The sequence below is a fragment of the Gorilla gorilla genome, chromosome 4, assembly GCF_029281585.2.
Source record: "Gorilla gorilla gorilla isolate KB3781 chromosome 4, NHGRI_mGorGor1-v2.1_pri, whole genome shotgun sequence".
NCBI lineage: Eukaryota > Metazoa > Chordata > Mammalia > Primates > Hominidae > Gorilla > Gorilla gorilla.
Genome location: NC_073228.2, coordinates 130,168,905 through 130,191,250, shown reverse-complemented (window position 1 = coordinate 130,191,250; position 22,346 = coordinate 130,168,905). Strand labels below are relative to the sequence as shown.

General features: G+C 37.3%; 1 long non-coding RNA gene across 2 annotated transcripts in view; it reads right to left on the bottom strand.

The window, feature by feature from the left end:
- The window catches only part of LOC129533504 (uncharacterized), a 68,949-nt gene that overhangs the window by 35,750 nt on the left and 10,853 nt on the right, over positions 1-22,346 (bottom strand). The window lies entirely within an intron of this gene.

Below are 22,346 nucleotides of genomic sequence, written 5' to 3'. Positions count from 1 at the left end.
TTTATTAGGTGAGTTGCATCTCGAAAAGCATAAACTGGGTTAGAAGAGACTCAGCCTTTGACCACAACAGACCTGCTCATGTGCATTGCTACAGAGTGACATTAGGGCTTGTCTGTGTCTGCTTGGGGACATAGTCTCCCTAGGTGTTTTTGGAAATATGGAAGCATGCATTCAGTTGTCACTGATCCAGGAGGGGGTTATTATTGGCATTGAGATCCTCAGGGCCTAGAAGTGGAGGGTCTTGCATGCCATGTTAAAGAGTTTTGTATTTCACTCTACCAGCAGTGGTGAGTAATTGGAGGCTGAAATTATTTTGAGGAGAAGCTTAATCTGATGGTGATGGAGGGCAACTATCAGAGGCAAAGGCCAGGGACTAGGCATCAGGTTAAAGGTGTATATAATAACTGACACAAGCAGAAACAAGTTGTGTTTAGAATTTGGGAATGAAGAAGGACAGTTGGCTACATCTGCCTCAAATCCATCTCAAATATTGCTGAAGGAACAAAGTGATGTGTTTCATATTTTGGGATATGAAAGAATGGGGTGCTGAGGCAAAGGAGAAGCTTTCTTAACACCAGGCGTAGCACAGAGGTAAGAGGTCTCTCCAATCCCACCCTGTCTACACTCATTCAGCTCTTGTTCTGACAGTCATGGAAACATTCTGTTCTTTCCTCAGTGCCTAAAAGTGATCTGAACATTACTCAAATGCTTCCCTTCTTCAGGCCAAAGCAAATCAAATGTTGGTCCCCAGTGCAAGAATAAAATGTATTAGTGACTTCTCTTCAGGCAGGAGTGTTAACAGAGCTACACAGAGAAGACAAACAGATGCTTCAAATGTCTCGGGAACTAATTTGGAATTCAGCTATTTCAGGTCACAATATAAGAACACTACGTTTTTTTTTAAACAGAACTTCTATGAATTCTGGCAATTTAGTGAACAATACATGTGATAGAGAAATCTGGAAATCTTAATTCCAAATTATTTCTCTCAGGGATTTAGATGGATTAGTGAATAATTCAGCTCAGTTTTAAGAGGAGGTCCAGTAATATTTTCTATATGAGATGTCTTCTAGATAGTAACTTCCCTCAGAATAGGAGAGAAGTCTTAATCATTTTGTGTATCTTAGTGTCTATCCTTGTACCTTGCTAATAGTAGGTGCTCAGTAAGTATTTATTGATTGAATTGGTGAAGCTTGAGGAGTATATCCAGAAGCAATAGTTTTCACTGTGGAATACATTATTTATAAACTGACATGTTTCTTATTCAGCCAGACAAATCTCTTAATTACACAACGGTCTCTTGTTTTAATCTGTATTTTTTGTTATTTTAACAGGTGTGCTTCAGCAGGGCACAGCATTTAGCAATTTAAATTAATTTAAATTACTACCATATTCAGTATTTGTGGCACAGGAAGTCTCATCATTCTGACAAGGGCTGGAGCTGACAGTGTTTTGAGTTTAAAATCCTTCTTAGAGAAGGATAATGTACACAAATGCCTTGCTTATATTCCAAAAGAGGGTGGGTAGAACTGGGACCATAGCCACATTCAACAGAAGCCCTCTATGTGCACATTGGTTGATTTCTAATTGTGAAGCTCTTTATTAGCTTAGTGATAATATACACAAGTATATCTGTATGTAAGGTAAGATGTGTTTAGCATTACCTGTATAATTGCACAGGTGGTCAGTATCGCTTAATAATTTGGGGACATCTCTAGTTTCATCATTACTAGCTTACAGTATTGCTATCAATTCCTAACCATAACTTCAGTGTCCACAATAGAAATTCTGAACACAAAATGAGCTTGGTGCATTACAAAAAGCATCACTTAGACTTTGTCAGTTTTCCTTCCTTCTGATTAGAGGTTAGCTCTTGAAGGTAGTGCCTGGATTATAAACAACCAGCATGTAGTTGTTGGGGGAGGCCCTCAGGTACTATTCTGAGCTTAGTGTCATGAGAACTCAATGCATTTTGATGACACCTCTGATTTTTGTCCCAGTGAGGTGGACTTGCTTCTGAGGTTTCCATTTCAACAGTGTCACTAAGTGCAGGGTTTTTATTACACTTTTGTTTGGATCTGTATAATTTTAGAATGTTGATTATTCAGATTCTGGGAAATGAATGTCTAAGAGCATGCACTTCCAAGTTTAAGTCTTGTTTCCACCAGTGAGGAGCCTATGATACTGGGCAAGTTAAATAACCTCAGTAAGGCTTGGTTTCCTCACTTAAAAACATGAGAGTAATTAATAATGGTAGCTGCCTCATCAGGCTGCCTGAAGGTTAAAGGATAGATTAAAATGCTTGAGCAGCACTTAGTTTAGGATCCTGCAGTTCGTAATTGCTCAATAAATGTTAGCTATTATTATTTACTTCTAGTAAGTCTACCAGCTCTTATGCCATTTATCTCCAATGGCAGAGATGTCAAATACTTTTGTAGATAACATTTTCAAGAGATAAGTTACATAGGGTTGGCTCAACCTTAGAAATGCTGCATAAGACTTGACCGATCACTTTTTTCAGCTGAGAACTGGAAGGAGCAAAGCATGTGACAGAGGGGTAGGCTGGGTGTGCAATGCTGTATTTCTCAACTAGAAGTTGAGCCCGTTCTAATGTGAGCAGAAAAGGTAACCTGTGCATTGATGAAATGACATTGATTCAGCATAGATATGTGAACAGCTACTAAATGTAATCAGATCTTATGCAAATCAAATTCCTGGAGCAGCATTTTAATGACAACTCTCCTACAAGTAACACTTATTTCAGTATCCAATTTATGCTCATTAAATGAGCCCAAGTTTTTTTGCTATCTCTAAAGAAAAACTGTTAATAGGAACTCCAAGTCAGGTTTCATACATCTATACCTCTTTCTGTGATTCATATTTGAATAGCAAATATATAAATATCTTGTAAACCAAAAATAAAATTCTAAGGCCCTCCAACCATTTGAATGGCCCCTCTCCTCTCAGCCAAGGGCATTCCAAAGTTAACGTGAAAAAGTAGTTCAGGCCATGATGGGAAGGCAGGGGTTGGACATACTTCATTATACCCTCCTCCCTCTTGGAATCCAGGAAAGCTCACCACCACTAACATCAACACAAACCATCAGTCTTATAGGAAACATTTATAATCTATTCTCTCTGAAGCATGCTACCTGGAGGCTTCATCTGCAGGATAAAACCTTGGTCTCTACCACCCTTTCTCTTAACCCAGACATTCCTTTCTGTTGATAATAACTCTTTCAACCAATTGCCAATCAGAAAATTTTTAAATCTACCTGTAATCTGGAAGCCCCCACTTCAAGTTGTCCCATCCACCCTTCCAGATGGAACCGATGTAAATCTCACATTCATTGACTGATGTATTATGTCTCCCTAAAATATATACAAGAAAGCTATACCCTGACCACCTTAGGCACACGTCATCAGGACCTCCTGAAGCTTTGTCACGTGCATTTCCTTAACCTTGACAAAATTTCTAAATTGACTGAGACTTGTCTCAGATACTTCTAGGTTCACAATATACATACACACACATATGTTAACCAGAGAGATTTTGAGTTTTAAATAAATGAGTTAAGTCCTCCTCCTTCAATTACATTGAAATAACAGTTTAAACTTATTTGTAAAGAGCAGTTTAGAAGAGGTCAAGATGTTAGTGCCAATTTCTAAGCTAGACCCAGAATTTCATTTGGTGAAATTTTGTATTAGAGGAAATATATTGAGAGAGTTTAAACCAAAAGTATTTTGATTTTGCTTTGGACATATAGTCATGAAATATTTTTCTTAGGTTTTTAGTGAACTTCAAAATATTTAAGTTTTAATCTTCCAGTTTTATTTAGATACCAGAAACTGATGTATACATGGGTATGTCTACATTTGAAGCAGGAAGTTGAGTTATTCACACCGTGTCTCTTTTGTTCTCAACTCAAGCAAATTACTATTTACTAAAGGAAATTTGAGTTGAACTTTACATAAAGAGAAATCCTGTATTGTCTGCCTAGAAAGCCTCTTTGTGCAAACACACTCTTTCAGAGTTTGGAAACTCTGTATCATCTTTGGCCACTTGAAATAAAAGTGGTTATTTTGATCTAGAATTCTGAAATCTAAAGGTTGATGCTTTGAACACCTTTGTAATACACTTACAAACTACCTTGAAAAAAGTGAATTTTTCAGTGGGAATAGGTGAGTACTCTGATTCAGAAGCCATTATTCCTGCTACAGAAATGCATTTTGGTAGGAGAGAAATGAGTGACACTTTCTATTTCTCACGTGAGATTAACCAAGAGTCAGTGTGAAAAATGGCTTCTGAGGAGTAGTTTCATGGGAAGCAGAACAACTTAGTTTCTGAATATTCAAGGTGATATGCTGCAAAGGAAAGAAAATTCTACCCTTTCAGAAGGAATGTGAGGTCACTCTCTTAACCTTGGTGAACTGTAGCATATCAGGGGCAAGGTAATAATTAAAAACTCATTTCACAGCAGCTGATTAAGCTTTGATTCATAATTATACTGTCTTTCAAAAGTCTCCTCTATCTGAGCATTTTGAAAATATGATGGCTTCATTATTTGTTATATTTCCAAAGTTAGAGCTTCAAAGGTGCTGCAAAAACTTTCTCCATCATGTAGAAAATCATGAATAAAACATGCATATCCAGAATTTTAAATTAAAGTAATTAGACCACATTAGAATCTCAAAAAAAAAAAAAAAGATTTAACATCCGTGTCAATGTGGAGAAAGATGCCTTTCATTAAATTACATCTCCTTCCTGTCCAACATTTTAAGCTGTCACTTTTAATGTAATGTTAGAGAAATAATTACTGTGATCAAGATAATTTTAAAAAGTAAATGTTAGAAAACTCAGACCACAACATTTTCAGAGTATCTCATTTCAATAATATTTTTTTCTATAAATTATTTGGAATTAGCTAAGCAATATCCTGAAATTTATAGCAGCTTTCTGGGTCCAAGTTATGTAAGCAGAAGGCTGATGCTTAACCAAAGACCCAGATGGTTCTGGGATGGCCAGCAGATACGTACAATCTGCAGACTCTCACTTGTCTGCGAGATAAAAACATTAAGGATTGGGTGTTGACATGCAGTACAGCTCAGAGGCAGCTCTCCATATGAAAGTGCAAAGCTAAATTTGAGACTTGAGAGTGTGCATTCAAAAGACTCCCAAATTTAGAGAAAATGCTAGCAAACCAAGGAAGATCAAGGTGTGTCCAGTGCAGAACCATGGAGATAGGTAGAGAGGTGGTCCTGTGGCACAAGTATCACACAGTCATACGTCTATTTTAATTAAGCATGTTCTATATACATACTATGTTAAATTTTTCTTTCCAAATCCCACTTCTTCTGGGAGGCTGGGAAACTCTCCAATGTCCTGGAGAGTTCCCTTGATGTTTTGTTGTAGTAGTTTCATGGGTTAGGATCATAGATTTAAGTCTTTAACCCATTTTGATTTGACTTTTGTATATGACAAGAGGTAATGGTCTAGTTTCATTGTTCTTCCAGTTTTCTCAGCACCATTTATTATAGAAAATCTCTATGTCATTTTCTCATGGACTGAGACACTTCTATTGCTACTGTGGAAATCAAGGGAAACACAGTTAATTTTATCCACTAACATAATTTTGTCTGTTAGCATAAAAACAAACTGCCAGTGATGCTGGTCCAGGAGCAGTACCTTGAGGCTCACTGTGTTAGAGCAATGGTTTTAATCCTGGCTGCACATTAGATTCACCTGGGCCTTACTTTGGACACTGGTTTAATTGGTGTGGGGTAGGGTCAGGTCAACTGCAGGTTTAAAATCTTCACAGGTGATTCTAATGATCAGAGAGTGTTGAGAACTACTGAGCCTCAGTAATTGCATTATAATCCCACCTGCTGACCTTGAGGAAACATACTCATTAGACCAGAGGCTCCATGTCAACTTGCTTCTGCATAAGGTGGGTATCCAGGATGCTTTTGGGGGATAATCTGTTTCTCCAGAACACCAAATGGCTGATGTTTGGACTTGTCTGGGTGTATAGAATTTTTGGCATTGGGTCTGTCAGTTTGTCTGGAGTAGTCAGGGTTTCTGGAGAAGTCAGACTCTCCCTTGATGTGTCTGAAGGGGTTGGGTGACCTGGTCAATCAGGGGATTGGGTAAAATGTTGTATCTCTCCAGCTTCTGATAACCCTGTAAAGACCTAGATAATGTTCTGCTTTGCCTGTTGGAAGTGAGAACAGAGATATCTAGCTGGTATTCACTTTCCCATCAAAGTTCTCAAAACTTGGCTGTTAGGCTTCTGAGAGATGACAACCTAAGTTCAGGGAGAAGATGCCTCCAGTTAGAGGTTGAGAATAGGGCTAGATGCAGGTGAGACTTCATCCAGCTCACACCCTGTGGGGGCCTGTCCTGCAGACCCTGACCAAACGATGGATGAATAATGTACATTGACAGATAATCTTGCCTGTCAGTCCTGCTGAGGGTCCGGGCCCCCTCACAGACACCAAGGAAAGTGAAGTAAAGAGTCAGCAGCCAGGCCTTGACTAGCTGGCCCTGCCGGCATTTATTCAGCACATATTAAATGACAAAGGCTTTGAGTAAACATACCGGTAGGTAATTAATCTTGTCATGCCCCCACCCCCGCAAAGCCATCCTGCCCTCGAATAATTAAAGTTAGTCTTAGGACCACATGAGTAAACAAGCTATTTAGATAAACTACTCTACATTCCTTTGTATTTGTACCCTAAGCTCTCTGGCTCCTGAAAAGAGAATCTGGCTGCCTTCAGCCAAACTATCTGAAGTTATGCAAAACTCCCTGGCCTTCCAAGAAGGTTTGCTTCTTTCTATTCCTATAATTTCTTCTGCCACTCTGACTGATCTTCCACAACACCCAGTCTGGACTTCCTACCCTTCCTCTCAGTAGCTCACTCTGACATGGCTCTGCCCAGGACTGGGTCATGTTAGGCTGTGTGGGTGGAGAAACTCCTGACTGCTAGACCACAGCTCCCACCTCTGAGCTTTTGGTTGTGAGGAATGGACTGAGAATGTTCATGAGGGAGGATGGGGTCTGTGAATAGAGTGACAGAACAAATTCTGGTTTGCTCAGACTCTCCTAGTTTTAGTACTCAAAGTCCTGCATCCAGGAGACCCCTCACCCTGAGCAAATCAGGTCTGTCAGTCACCTCATATGTAAGCCTAATTCTGAGTCCCTGGCCTGCACTTAGCATTTATTTTTCTGTAAAGTGGGGATAGTAATGTGGGTTACTATAATGACTAAATGACAATATGTAGAGACCTAACAGTTCCTGATACAGTCATCACTTAATAAATGGTGTTTCTTTTTCATTTTTAATTTTTGTGGGTACATAGTACGTATATATACTTGTACTCATATCCATGAGATACTTTGATATAAGCATCATAGAAAATGGGGTATCCATTCCCTCAAGCATTTGTCCTATGTGTTATAAACAATCCAATTACACTCTTTTAGTTATTTCGAAATGTATAATTAAATCATTATTGACTATAGTTGCCCTGTTGTGCTATCAAATACTAGATCTTATTCTACCTATTTTTTTGTACCTGTTAACCATCCCCATCTCTCCCCCAATGCCCCATTACCCTTTCCAGCCTCCAATAACCATCCTTCTGCTCTCTATCTCCATAAGTTCAAATGTTTTGATTTTTAGCTCCCACAAATAAGTGAAAACATGCGAACTTTGTCTTTCTGTGCCTGACTTTTTTCACAATGACCTCCAGTTCGATCAGTGTTGTTGCAAATGACTGTAACTCATTTTTTATGGTGGAATAGTACTCCATTGTGTATATGTACCACATTTTCTTTATCCATTTATCTGCTGATGGACACTTGGGTTGCTTCCAAATTTTGGATATTGTGAACAGTGCTGCCACAAACATGGGAGTGCAGATATCTTTTTAATATACTGATTTCCTTGCTTTTGGGTATATTCCCAGTAGTGGGATTGTTGGATCGTATGGTAACTCTATTTTTAGTATTTTTGGGGAAGCTCCAAACTGTTCTTCATAATGGTTTTACTAATTTACATCCCCACCAACAGTGTATAAGAGTCCCATTTCTCCACATCCTTGCCCAGTGTTTGTTATTGCCTGTCTTTTGGAAAAAAGCCAATTAGCGGGGGATGAGATGATATCTCATCATAGTTTTGATTTGCATTTGTGTGATAATCAATGATGTTGAGCACATTTTCATATGCCCATTTGCCATTTGTATGTCTTTTGAGAAACGTCTATTCAAATCTTTTCCCACTTTTAAATTGGATTACTAGTTTTTTTCCCTAGAGGATTCTTTGGGGTCCTTATGTATTCTGCTTATTAATCAGATGGGTAGTTGCATATATTTTCTCTCATCCTGTGGGTTGTCTCTTCACTTCATTGATGGTTGCCTTTGCTGTGCAGAAGCTTTTTAACTTGATGTGATCTCATTTGTCCATTTTGGCTTTGGTTGCCTGTGCTTGTAGGGCTTATTCAAGAAATTTTTGCCCAGACCAGTGTCCTGGAGAGTTTCCTTGATGTTTTCCTCTAGTAGTTTCATAGGCTGAGATCATAGATTTAAGTCTTTAATCCACTTTGATTTCACTTTTGTATATGACAAGAGATAATGGTCTAGTTTCATTCTTCTTTCAGTTTTCCCAGCACCATTTGTTATAGAGACCATCTTTTTCCCAGTGTATGTTCTTGACATCTTCATCAAAAGTGAGTTCACTGTAGGTGTATGGATTTGTTTCTGGGTTCTCTATTCTGTTTGATTGGTCTGTGTGTCTGTTTTTATGCCAGTATCATGATGTTTTTGTTCCCATAGCTCTGTAGTATGATTTGAAGTCAAATAATGTGATTCTTCCAGTTTTGTTCTTTTTGCTCAGGAAAATTTTGGCTCTTCTGGGTCTTTGTGGTTCCATATAAATTTTAAGATTGGTTTTTCTATGTCTGCAGAGAATGTCATTGGTATTTTGATAGAGATTGCATTGAATCTGTAGATTGCTTTGGGTAGTATGGACATTTTAACAATATTGATTCTTCCAATCCATGAACATGGAATATTTTTTCATTTTTTTGTGTATTTCTTTTATATACATCAGTGTTTTATAGCTTTTATTGTAGATGTATTCCTCTTCTTTGGTTAAGCTAATTTCTAGGCATTTTTATTTGTGGCTGTTATAAATGGGATTACTTTTAAATTTTTTTCACATGTTCACTGTTGGCATATAGAAATGCTACTGATTTTCACATGTTGGTTTTGTATCCTGCAAACTTAATTTATCAGTTCTACTTTTTTTTTTTTTTGTGGAATCTCTGGGTTTTTCTAAATATAAGATCATAACATCTGCAAACAGGAAAAATTTGACTTCTTCCTTTCTAACTTGGATGCACTTTATTTCTTTCTCTTGTCTGATTCCTCTAGCTAGGACTTCCAATGCTATATTGAATAATACTAGTGAAAGTGGGCATCCTTGACTTATTCCAGATCTTAGAGGAAAGGCTTTCAGTTTTTCCCCATTCAGTATGATACTAGCTGTGGGTCTGTTGTATATGGATTTTATTATGTTGAGGTACATTCCTTCTATACCTAGTTTTGTGAAGGTTTTTACCATGAAGGGATATAGAATTTTATGAAATGCTTTTTAGCATCAATTAAAATAGTCATATGGTTTTTGTCCTTCATTCTATTGATATGATGTGTCACGTTGATTGATTTTTTTCATATGTTGAACCATCCTTACATCCCTGCGATAAATGCCACTTAGTCATGATGAATGACTTTTCAATGTATTGTTGAATTTGGTTTGCTCATATGATGTTGAAGATTTTCACATCAATATTCATCAGAGATATTCACCTGTAATTTTCTTTTTCAGACGTGTCATTGCCTGGTTTTGGTATCCCAGTAAAACTGGCCTCATAAAATGACTGGAAGTATTCCCTCCTCTTCCCCTTCTATCTTTCAGAATAGTTTGAGTAGGATTGATACTAGTTCTTTAAATGTTTGGTAGAATGTAGCAGTGAAGCCATTGGGTTCCAGGCTTTTTACTGGTACAGCTTCAATCTCGTTCGTTGTTATTGGTTGGTTCAGGTTTTGGATTTCTTCATGGTTCAATCTTGGTAGATTGTATGTGTCTAGGAATTTGTTCATTTCTTCTATACTTTCCAATGTATTGGCATATAGTTGATTGTAGTAGCCATTAATGACCCTTTAAATTTCTATGGTGTCAATTGTAAAATCACTGTTTTCATCTCTGATTTTGAGTTTTCTTTTTTTTTTTCTTAGTCTGGCTAAATGTTAATTCTGTTTTCAAAAAACCAATTTTTTGTTGATCTTTTGCACTGTTTTGTATTGCATTTATTTCTGCTCTGATCTTTATTTCCTTTCTTCTAATTTTGGTTTTGGTTTGCTCTTGCTTTTCTGGTTCTTCAAGATGCATCATCAGGTTATATATTTGAGGCTTTTCTTCTTGATATAGGCACTTATAGCTATAAGTTTCTCTCTTAGTACTGCTTTCTCTGTATCCCATAGGTTTTGATATATTGTGTTTCCATTATTTGTTTTGAGAAAATTTTCAGTTTCTTTATTAATTTCTTCATTGACCCACTGGTCATTTAGAAACATATTAATTTCCTTGTGCTTATATAATTTCCAAAATTCCTCTTGTTTTGATTTCTGGTTTTGGTGTGTGCTTTTTCAATATAGCAGGCAGCTGAAACTATTTAAAGAATTCCTCAGTATTTCATATAGTAAGTCAGATAAGAACCCTAGGAAGCCTTGCTAAACATCAGAAGTTTAAGGTGGGAGAGGTCATATGAAGATCATAGATATTGAAACATTTGAGAGTGTCCTCAAAAATGAGTGGAATCATGACAAGCAAAGGATGTAGGGAGATGTTCCAGGTATAGGGAACAGCAAGACAAAATAGAGGTAAGGAAACATGAATTGTGTTTAGGGATTATAGAACTCAGGAGATTTGGCTGGAACAAATAATTGTAGAAACAGATAAATTAAAAAGGGTAAACTGGGAGACTTTAAAGTCAAGGTGAATAGCTGGTTAATTTAGTACACAGTTTAGAAATGTTGAAGTATGAGTGTTTTAAAATTTTTTTTTAGCGATAAGAGAATACAATAAGCAGAAAAAATAGAACATGAACTAAGTCTGAAAGAATTTAAAAGCATTCCTTCAAGTAAATACTAATTCTAAGAACAGGTGCCAAGTGATTTTTCAAACATTTTCCAAGTAAATTTTTTTTGTTTTTTAAGTTCTGGGGTACATGTACAGGATATGCAGGTTTGTTACATAGGTAAATGGGTGCCATCGTGGTTTGCTGCACAGATCAACCCATCACCTAGGTGTTAAGCCCAGCATGCATTAGCTATTTATCCTGGTGCTCTCCCTCCCCAACCCCACAACAGGCCCCAGTGTGTGTTGTTTCCCTCCCTGTGTTCATGTCTTCTCATTGTTCAGCTCCCACTTATGAGCGAGAACATACAGTGTTTGGTTTCCTGTTCCTGTGTTAGTTAGCTGAGGATAATGGCTCCCAGCTCCATCCATGTGTCTATAAAGGACATGATCTTGTTCCTTTTTATGGCTGCATAGTATTCCATGGTGTACATGTACTACATTTTTTTTATCCAGTCTATCATCGATGGATATTTGGGTTGATTCCATGTCTTTGCTATTGTGAATAGTGCTGTAATGAACATATGTATGTATGTATGTATCTTTATAATAGAATGATTTATATTCCCTTAGGTATATACCCAGTAATGGGATTGTTGGGTTGAATGGTATTCCTGGTTCTAGGTCTTTGAGGAATTGCCACACTTGTCTTCTACAATGGTTGAACTAATTTACATTCCTACCAACTATGTAAAAGCATTCCTATTTCTCCACAGCCTCACCAGCATCTGTTGGGTTTTGACTTTTTAGTAATAGCCATTCTGATTGGCATGAGATGGTGTCTCATTGTGGTTTCGATTTGTATTTCTCTAATGATCAGTGATATTGAGCTTTTTTTCATGTTTGTTGGCCACACGTAAGTCATCTTTGGAGAAGTGTCTGTTCATGTCCTTTGCCCACTTTTTAATGTTTTTTTTTTTCTTGTAAATTTAAGTTATTTGTTGACTGTGGATATTTGACCTTTGCCAGATGGATAGATTGTAAATTTTTTTCCCATTCTGTAGGTTGTTGTTCACTCTGATAGTTTCTTTTGCTGTCCAGAAGCTCTTAGTTTAATAAGATCTTATTTGTCAGTTTTTGCTGGTGTTGCAATTGCTTTTGATGTTTCTGTCATGAAATCCTTGTCTGTGCCTATGTCATGAATGATATTGCCTAGATTTTCTTCTATGATTTTTATAGTTTTGGGTTTTACATTTCAGTGTTTAATCCATCTTGAGTTAATTTTTGTATAAGGTATAAGGAAGGGGTCCAGTTTCAATTTTCTGCATATGGCTAGCCAGTTCTCCCAGCACTATTTATTAAATAGGGAATCCTTTCCTCGGTTGTTTTTGTCAAGTTTGTTAAAGATCAGATGGTTGTAGGTGTGTGGTCTTGTTTATGAGTTCTCTATTCTGTTCCATTGATCTATGTGCCTGTTTTTGTACCAGTACCATGCTGTTTTGGTTATTGTAGCCTTGCAGTATAGTTTGAAGTCAAGTAGTGTGATGCCTCCAGCTTTGTTTTAGCTTAGGGTTGTCTTGGCTATATGGGCTCTCTTTTGGTTCCACATTAATTTTAGAATAGTTTTTTCTAATTCTGTGAAGAATGTCAGTGGTAGTTTAACGGAAATAGCATTGAATCTATAAGTTACTTTGGGCAGTATGGCCATTTTCACAATATTGATTTTTCATATCCATGAGCAAGGAATGTTTTTCCATTTGTTTATATCCATTTGTTTGTATCCTCTCTTATTTCCTTGAGCAGTAGTTTGTAGTTCTCCTTGAAAAGGTCCTTCACTTTCCTTGTTAGCTGTATTCCTAGGTATTTTCTTCTCTCTGTAGCAATTGCAAATGTGAGTTCATTCATGATTTGGCTCTGTGCTTGTCTGTTGTTGGTGTACAGGAATGCTTGTGATTTTTGCATTGATTTTTATATCCCAAGACTTTGCTGAAGTTGCTTATCAGCTTAAGAAGCTTTCAGGCTGAGATGATTGGGTTTTCTAAATATAGGATCATGTTATCTACAAACAAGGACAATTTGATTTCCTCTCTTCCTATTCGAATACCCTTTATTTCTTTCTCTTGCTTGATTTCCCTGGCCAGAACTTCCAATACTATGTTGAATAGGAGTGGTGAGAGAGGGCATCCTTGTCTTCTGCTGGTTTTCAAGGGGAATGCTTCTAGCTTTTTCCCATTCAGTGTGATGTTGTCTGTGAGTTTGTCATAAATGGCTTTTATTTTGAGATATGTTCCTTCAATACCTAGTTTATGGAGAGGTTTTAACATGAAGGGACGTTGAATTTTATTGAAGGCCTTTTCCGCATCTATTGAAGTAATCATGTGGTTTTTGTCATTAGTTCTGTTTATGTGATGAGTTACATTTGTTGATTTGTGTTTGATGAACCAGACTTACATCCCAGGAATGAAGCTGACTTGATCGTGGTGGTTCCAAGTGATGTTCAAAGAGGAAAGAAATGCCCTTAAGAGGCTGTCTTATTAAATGTGTGCTTATAAATACTGGGAATCAAGGATACTCTATCCTTATCTCTTTAGTAATTCCTGGAAGGGCTCACTCTTCTAAAATAGCTATCAACTTATGAGGTATCAGTCAATCATTCGAATTGTAGTCATTGTATTCCAACAATGAGCCCAGAAGCACATCATGCACTGAAGATGGAAAATAATGCCTAAAAGGACTATTTCCTGCCCTCAAGTAACCAGTCGACTGGGTTGGAGAGGAAAAACTGCTAAGATAGAAATTATAAAGTGGATCCCAATAGAACAGTATGTGGCCAGCCAAATGATTTACTTTTTAGATCCTACAAAACCAGGTACCTTCTAGTCCTAAGACCTACTATTACTGTTTTCTTTATTGCTCTACCTCAGTTGTATACCTCATATTTGAATAGCACATAAAACAGAATGCAAATTTCTCCCACAGGAAATGCATCAGGCTGTCTTTATTTTGATCACAAATACATAAATCATAAGATGCCTCTTAAAGTTCATCTTAGGGAACAATATAACTCAGTCTATGAGCAATTTAGAATGATTTACAATCATCTTCTCATTTAAAAACAGTCCTACTCTAAAGGAAGTGAAAAAAATAGCTTTTCTGGGGGATTAAAGTAAGTTATTTGCTTTTTTTTTTTAAAAAAACTGACTCAGGTGGTTAATTTGCACAGTTTTGAAAGCTGGCTTCTTGCCAATCAACTTAAAAAAATTAAACAGGGATATAAAATTCAGTTTATTTAAAACTAACCTAAGAAAGGAGGAAAATATACTTCTTGATATGATTGTTGCAATAACTTGGAATCAAAGTTTTTAGAGCTTTTAAAAACTTTTTTTTAAAAAAAGCTTTGTTTTAGCTGTTTCTGATATGAAAGTAAAAGCATGTGTAAAATGCTTTCAATTGAATATTGATACATTTCATAAGGTCCTCCAAAGTATATGACCCTGTCTCTGCCTTCTAAGACTTTCCAGTAAAGTGATGATTTATATGAATGAAAATCAAATATCAGGCAGCCTATAGAAAGTGCTCACTAAATTGAATAGAAAGTAAATATATTAATGCGGGTCAGGTACTATAGCTTATACCTAAAATCCCAGCACTTTTGGAGGCCAAAGTTAGGAGAATTGCTTGAGCCCTGAAGGTTGATACCAGCCTGGGCAACATAGTGAGAACCCATCTATACAAAAAATTAAAAAATTAAAAAGTAGGTTGGTGTGGTAGTGCATGCCTCTAGTTCTATCTACTCAGGAGTCCGAGACAGGAAGGTTACTTGAGCCTAGGAGGTCAAGGCTGCAGTGAGTTACGATCTCACCACTGTACTCAGCCTGGGCAACAGACTGAGACCCTGTCCCTTAAAAAAATGCTTGTGGCCAGGCACGGTGGCTCAAGCCTGTAATCTCAGCACTTTGGGACGCCGAGGCGGGCGGATCACGAGGTCCGGAGATCGAGACCATCCTGGCTAACACGGTGAAACCCCGTCTACTAAAAATACAAGAAAATTAGCCGGGCGTGGTGGCGGGCGCCTGTAGACCCAGCCACTCCGGAGGCTGAGGCAGGAGAATGGCGTGAACCCGGGAGGCGGAGCCTACAGTGAGCTGAGATCGTGCCACTGCACTCCAGCCTGGGCGACAGGGCGAGACTCCGTCTCAAAAAAAAAAAAAAAAAAAGCAAGCTTGTTAGTGTGTGTGTTTAATTATTGAATTCAAATGAACAGTTTACATCTAACATATACCAGATATCAAAGTAGTTCCAATTGAGGCAGAGTGATGGCAACTAGCAGAGAGAAGTTTCTCTTTAGATACAATGGAAGTTTTAAAAAATTTTTATTTTTTTGTAGAGATGGGGTCTTGCTGTGTTGCCCAGGCTGGCCTCGAACTCCTGGCTTTAAACAATCTTCCCATCTTGACCTCCTAAAGTGCTGGGATTACAGATGTGAGTCACCTTCCCGCCCACTGAAATGTATTTTTATTGAAATGACTTAGATGCTTTTCAATTAGAAAAGTGTTTTACTGCAACAGAAGTAAACTCTACTTGAGTCCAATAACAGAGGGGGTTTGTTTCTCTTTCTGTTTTTGTATTTAATCAGAGGTCCAGAGAGAGGCAGGCCAAGATTATTGCAGCTGCTTTGTGATGTCAACGTGCATCAAGGACTCAGGCATCTCTATTGCCACGGTTCCTCATAGTTGGAAGTTGGCTACTGTGCCTCTAGTCATCATATTTGAATACAAAAAAGGGGAAAAATGAAGGGCCCCAGAGCTGAAAGGACATGCCAGTCTGCCTCTTTCCAGATTGTTCCATAGTCTTGTCTAGTAGTGTGTGAGACCCACGGGCAGTGTGTTGGTGATGTATTGGCAATGTAACCAATATTTGACTTTCAAGACCAGCGTGCAGGGTGCTGAATGATAAAAATGAAGTGTCCTTGTTAGCAACTAGGGACAGCTAACTCTTTCCAGTTTTGGATAATGATGGGAGAAATATTTGGTAGTACTGCCCCTTCAGAACACTCATGTACTAGCTACGTGTGCATGGCCAGTGCTTCAGCCTGAAACACAGGAAGTCACCAGTGTGGCTATCAGTGGAAAATTGTTAGTCAGATGTATGTGAGACAGGTGCTAGAAATAGAAGTACATGCAGAGAATAGGCTGAATGCACTTGAATAGTGATTTTGTTGTTCATTGTATGGTGTAAATCTACAAATGTTAATTTGATAATGTTTTAAGAAATTTGGTGGCAAACCCTTTAGTTATCAATGAGCTCAAATGAATGGAAATACAGGCATAATAAACTTTAAATACTAAAACATTTTTAAAGAAACTTGATAATGAATGGATAACATTTGCTACCCACTGCCTGCAGGGGCCATAGTGGTACCATTGACCACATGAAAACTGGAAGACACCAATCTGCGGAAGCATCATCAGTAGCTACTCCAAAAGTTAGTAATTCTAAAAGACTGTGCCCAAAGGCAGCGATTTAATATGTGTAGCTGCAGAAGGTGTGTTTATGAAATATGATTTTTGTTTAGATCAAATGAGTCTTCTAAATTAATTTTGCTTATTTTCAATTCCAAGTTTTCTGGTGCACATACAAAAGTGAAGCAATAGGTATTACACTGCTGGCTCCAATAGTAGAAGAACTTTGCAAACAGAAGAAAAAATAATTTTTTATTTTTTTGAACAGAACTTTTTTTTTGTTCTGGCAATCTGAATGTAAATGTTAGTGGTGCACAGATTTGAAGTAAAATAATCTTACAAAATTAGAAAACCTGTGAAGCTGGAATACACTTGGAATTGGTTGTGGTATGCATAATGCATAATGGTATCCAAAGAAGCTATACAGTTATATATATACACAACAGAAATGTGTAGTTGTGTACAACAGCCTTGTTCATTCTTCACAGCACCACAATTTGCAATAGACAAAGAGTGGAAACTACCCAAATACTCAGTGATGGTAGAATGAACAAATGAATTTGAGTATATTCATCCAATGGAATCACAAACAATAGGAATGAACAACCAATGACATGCAACAGTGTGAGGAATCTTCTAGACAAGCTGACACGCAATCAATTTGATTCCACTTACTAGAAAGTTTAAAAACAGACAAAGCTGGTCTAAGGTGTCAAAACAAGCTTGTCCAACCCAAGGGCCATGGGTCGCATGTAGCCCAGGATGGCTTTGAATGAGGCCCAACAAAAATTTGTAAGCTTTCTTAAACATTATGAGATTTTTTGCATTTTTAAAGGCACATCAGCTATGATTAGTGTTAATGTGTTTTATATGTGGTGGAAGACACATTCTTCTTCCAATGCGGCCAAGGGAAGCCAAAAGGTTGGACACCCCTGTAAAAGTTAGGTTAGTAGTTACTCTGGTTGCAGAGCAGAGGGGAGGAAAGAATGTAATCACTGTAAAAAGTGTGAGGGATCGTTTCCAGGGTGCTGGTAATATTCAGTTTCTAGATCTGGTGCTGGCTACAAGTGTGTTTAGTTTGTGACAATTCATCAAACTGTATATTTATGGCATGTGCACTTTGCATGTTTCTATATTTCAACAATGGTATACTTTAAAAAGAATAGTGACTGGAAAACAGTCTGCAAGCAAATACCAATAAGGAAAGATCTTAATGAGCAGATGTATGAAGAGAGCAACCTCCAGTTTGTAAAGTTTGTGAAATATCTCCTTCAAGATTAGAGCGACGCTCTGGTAGAGCACTATGTTTTATATTGTGTGGTGATATTATTTTTTAATTGCAGGAAAACTCAATGTTGAATTTCTTGAATAATTTCCTAAACAAAATAATGAACTTAAGAAAATCTGTAGTTATCACACAGAAAGTAAGAAGAACAAATTTTTCCTTGTGAGAAAGCCTGAGATACAGAAAACAAAACAAAATAAAATATTAGACTATCAGTGAGCACTTTCTTTACTGCCCATGATCAACCAGCTTGTGGAAATGTTTGAGCTTTTGAACATAAGCTTTTAAATCAACATAAGTGTCTTACAGTGGCATTAAACATTTTCAAAACAAATTCTCCAAGGCTTGTTGTATATTCAAAATTAAGAATCTTTAAGCAAAAAATTCAACAAAACACTACAACTCCAGCTTTTTAGCAAATTTCAATTACTGAAAACAACATGTACCAACAGGAGCACATTGAAAGTTCTCCCTAAAAAGCAAGAGAATAAACAACTTGGTCAAAGCTAAATGGTTTCAAATTTTAATTTAAAAATTTTATACTAGTGATTGGCAATATCTCAATTTCTTGAATCTTTTAATAGAGTTTCATTTTCAATAGAATAAACTTATATATTGGATTAGAATGAAATTGAGAAGCCCCAAGGTTTTACAACATTAAAATTTAGTGTAACATTTAAAATAATCAGAGACAGAGATATTTGACAAGTTGTGCTTGTACCCTGTAGGGAAGTAAAAAGATAATACCTCTGAAATATATTTGGGCTAAAATGTTTATGCAATGAATTTCAATAAGAAAAAATTGGAGTTTATTCTCTATTTAGCAGTTTGCATTCAGCTTACCTTAGCCTCTTTAGAGACAATATACTCTCAATTAAAAAATATGGTGTGTATGAGTCATTTGAAGATGTCAACAAGTTCAAATTTATTAGCTATAAATGCAAATTTAATAAATATTACAGATAATTTAATGAAAATCTAAAACAATTCAATTAAAAGAAAATACATTTTTAGAAAAAAAGTAACATGGTATTATGGACAGATGTGGCCAGTAAGTTGAATAATTTTATTTTTAAAAAAGTTATAATAACATTATTCTGTAGGACCATTAACATAATAAAACCATTTTGTTGCCCAATAAAGACCTATTAAAATTATGTAATTATTTTTAGTACCCCTTTGACTATCAACAGTATCCTAGTCTTGGCATTCATTGCATTGTCAACTTAGTTACATTTTTTCCCTAAAAAGCTTAGTGTTGAGAATATGACTTTCTCATCCAGTAGTATCTTATCTACTCTGCAGTGATTATGGGTAATGAGTTACAATCATATACCATTCCATTATATTGCTTCTTTAATTAAGACTTTTTTTTCAGATAAGCAAGAAATACGAGGTTCTGTATTTTATTATCTTGAAGTTCAAGTTTCTGATTCATAATTCTAACACCTGTGCTATCTTAGGGTTAAATTGATTATTTTCTCTCTTCACGATGGGCTCTATTTTCTTATTTTTATCATGTATATAAGGAGAGACTCAGTAAATAATGCTTACTTTCTGGAATGAGCACACCTTCTATCACGCCATTGACGTGGTGGGTTGGGCCAGTCCAGGGTCTTGTGAGCTGGGTTGGGTTTGAGCTTGGTTGTTGCTTTAGTTATAATTGGCACTCCACAGGCTTCAGTCAGCCAGAAGTCGAATGCAGTTTCCTATTCAGTGTGAGGTGTGGAGTCCCAGAACATTTTTTCCAGTGCTCCTGCCCTCAGACTTCAACAAGCCCAGTGTGACTGTGCCTCAGTGGTAAGTCTCTCTCAGTATTCCTGTCCCTTCCCTAGTGGTAGATTGCTGTTGTCAAGTACTCTTGCAGAATTCTGAGTGCTGGAGGTTTCCTCTCATTCGCCTGTTTTACCTTCAGACTTAGGTAAGCCCAGTATATCAGTGCTACAGAGGAGATCTCTCTTCATTAACCTGCTTTACTCTAATCTTTTTCATGACCCCCCTTGGGTTAGGTCTGTGAAAGAGTTGTTGGATGGGTGTAGGCTCTGTTGAGGGCAGAGTTTGGGAAGATGGGGAAGGGGGTTGGGAAAATATGGGAATGTGGTTCCCAGGGATCTTAAACTATTATATCAACCCTTATTCAGCTTTCAAACCTTTGTCAAAATTCAGGCTTTTTTTTTCTTACTTGCATCTATGGCATCTTCCTCTTCCTCCTGCTGCTCTACCAGAGGTGAAATAGTTAATGGGTCTTGTCTCTTCTTTGAAGAGCTTGTCACTCTTCGAGTTGGTTAATTAGTTTACCTAGTGACCTTAGTTCTGTAATAGCCTCGAACCATATTATTTGTATTTATTCAGCCTGTTCTCATTGTTGGGGGTGACAGTAACATTCACTTGTGACTTTCTACGTTAAGTGTTGGCAAACTTTGGTCTATGGGCCAAATCTTGCCCATCACCTGTTTCTGTAAATAGTTTTATTGGAACACAGCCATGCCCATTTTGTAGCATTATTTTATTTATTTATTTATTATTATTATTATTATTATACTTTAAGTTTTAGGGTACATGTGCACAACGTGCAGGTTTGTTACATATGTATACATGTGCCATGTTGGTGTGCTGCACCCATTAACTTGTCATTTAGCATTAGGTATATCTCCTAATGCTATCCCTCCCCGCTTCCCCCACCCCACAACAGTCCCCGCTGTGTGATGTTCCCCTTCCTGTGTCCATGTGTTCTCATTGTTCAGTTCCCACCTATGAGTGAGAACATGTGGTGTTTGGTTTTTGGTCCTTGCGATAGTTTGCTGAGAATGATGGTTTCCAGCTTCATCCATGTCCCTACAAAGGACATGAACTCATCATTTTTTATGGCTGCATAGTATTCCATGGTATATATGTGCCACATTTTCTTAATCCAGTCTATAATTGTTGGACATTTGGCTTGGTTCCAAGTCTTTGCTATTGTGAATAGTGCCGCAGTAAACATATGTGTGCATGTGTCTTTATAGCAGCATGATTTATAATCCTTTGGGTATATACCCAGTAATGGGATGGCTGGGTCAAATGGTATTTCTAGTTCTAGATCCTTGAGGAATCGCCACACTGTCTTCCACAATGGTTGAACTAGTTTACAGTCCCACCAACAGTGTAAAAGTGTTCCTATTTCTCCACATCCTCTCCAGCACCTGTTGTTTCCTGACATTTTAATGATTGCCATTCTAACTGGTGTGAGCTGATATCTCACTGTTGCTTTAATTTGCATTTCTCTGACCATTGATGATGAGCGTTTTTTCCTGTGTCTTTTGGCTGCATAAATGTCTTCTTTTGAAAAGTGTTCATATCCTTTGCCCACTTTTTGACGGGGTTGTTTGTTTTTTTTCTTGTAAATTTGTTTGAGTCCTTGTAGATTCTGGATATTAGCCCTTTGTCAGATAGGTAGATTGTAAAAATTTTCTCCTATTTTGTAGGTTGCCTGTTCACTCTGATGATGGTTTCTTTTGCTGTGCAGAAGCTCTTTAGTTTAATTAGATCCCATTTGTCTATTTTGGCTTTTGTTGCCATTGCCTTTGGTGTTTTAGTCATGAAGTCCTTGCCCATGCCTATGTCCTGAATGGCATCGCCTAGGTTTTCTTCTAGGGTTTTTATGATTTTATGTCTAACATTTAAGTCTTCAATCCATCCTGAATTAATTTTTGTATAAGGTGTAAGGAAGGGATCCAGTTTCAGCTTTCTACATATGGCTAGCCAGTTTTCCCAGCACCATTATTAAATAGGGAATCCTTTCCCCATTTTTTGTTTTTGTTAGGTTTGCCAAAGATCAGATGGTTTTAGATGTGTGGTGTTATTTCTGAGGCCTCTGTTCTGCTCCATTGGTCTTTATATCTGTTTTGGTGCCAATACCAAACTGTTATGGTTACTGTAGACTTGTAGTATCGTTTGAAGTCAGGTAGCATGATGCCTCCAGCTTTGTTCTTTTTGCTTAGGATTGTCTTGGCAATGCGGGCTTTTTTTGGGTTCCATATGAGCTTTAAAATAGTTTTCTCCAATTCTGTGAAGAAAGTCATTGGTAGCTTGATGGGGATGGCATTGAATCTATAAATTACCTTGGGCAGTATGGCCATTTTCACAATATTGATTATTCCTATCCATGAGCATGGAATGTTCTTCTGTTTGTGTCCTCCTCTATTTCGTTGAACAGTGGTTTGTAGTTCTCCTTGAAGAGGTCCTTCACATCCCTTGTAAGCTGGATTTCTAGGTATTTAATTCTCTTTGAAGCAATTGTGAATGGGAGTTCACTCATGATTTGGCTCTCTTTCTGTTATTGGTGTATAGGAATGCTTGTGATTTTTGTACATCAATTTTGTATCCTGAGACTGCTGAAGTTACTTATCAGCTTAAGGAGATTTGGGGCTGAGACGATGGGGTTTTCTAAATGCACAATCCTGTCATCTGCAAACAGGGAC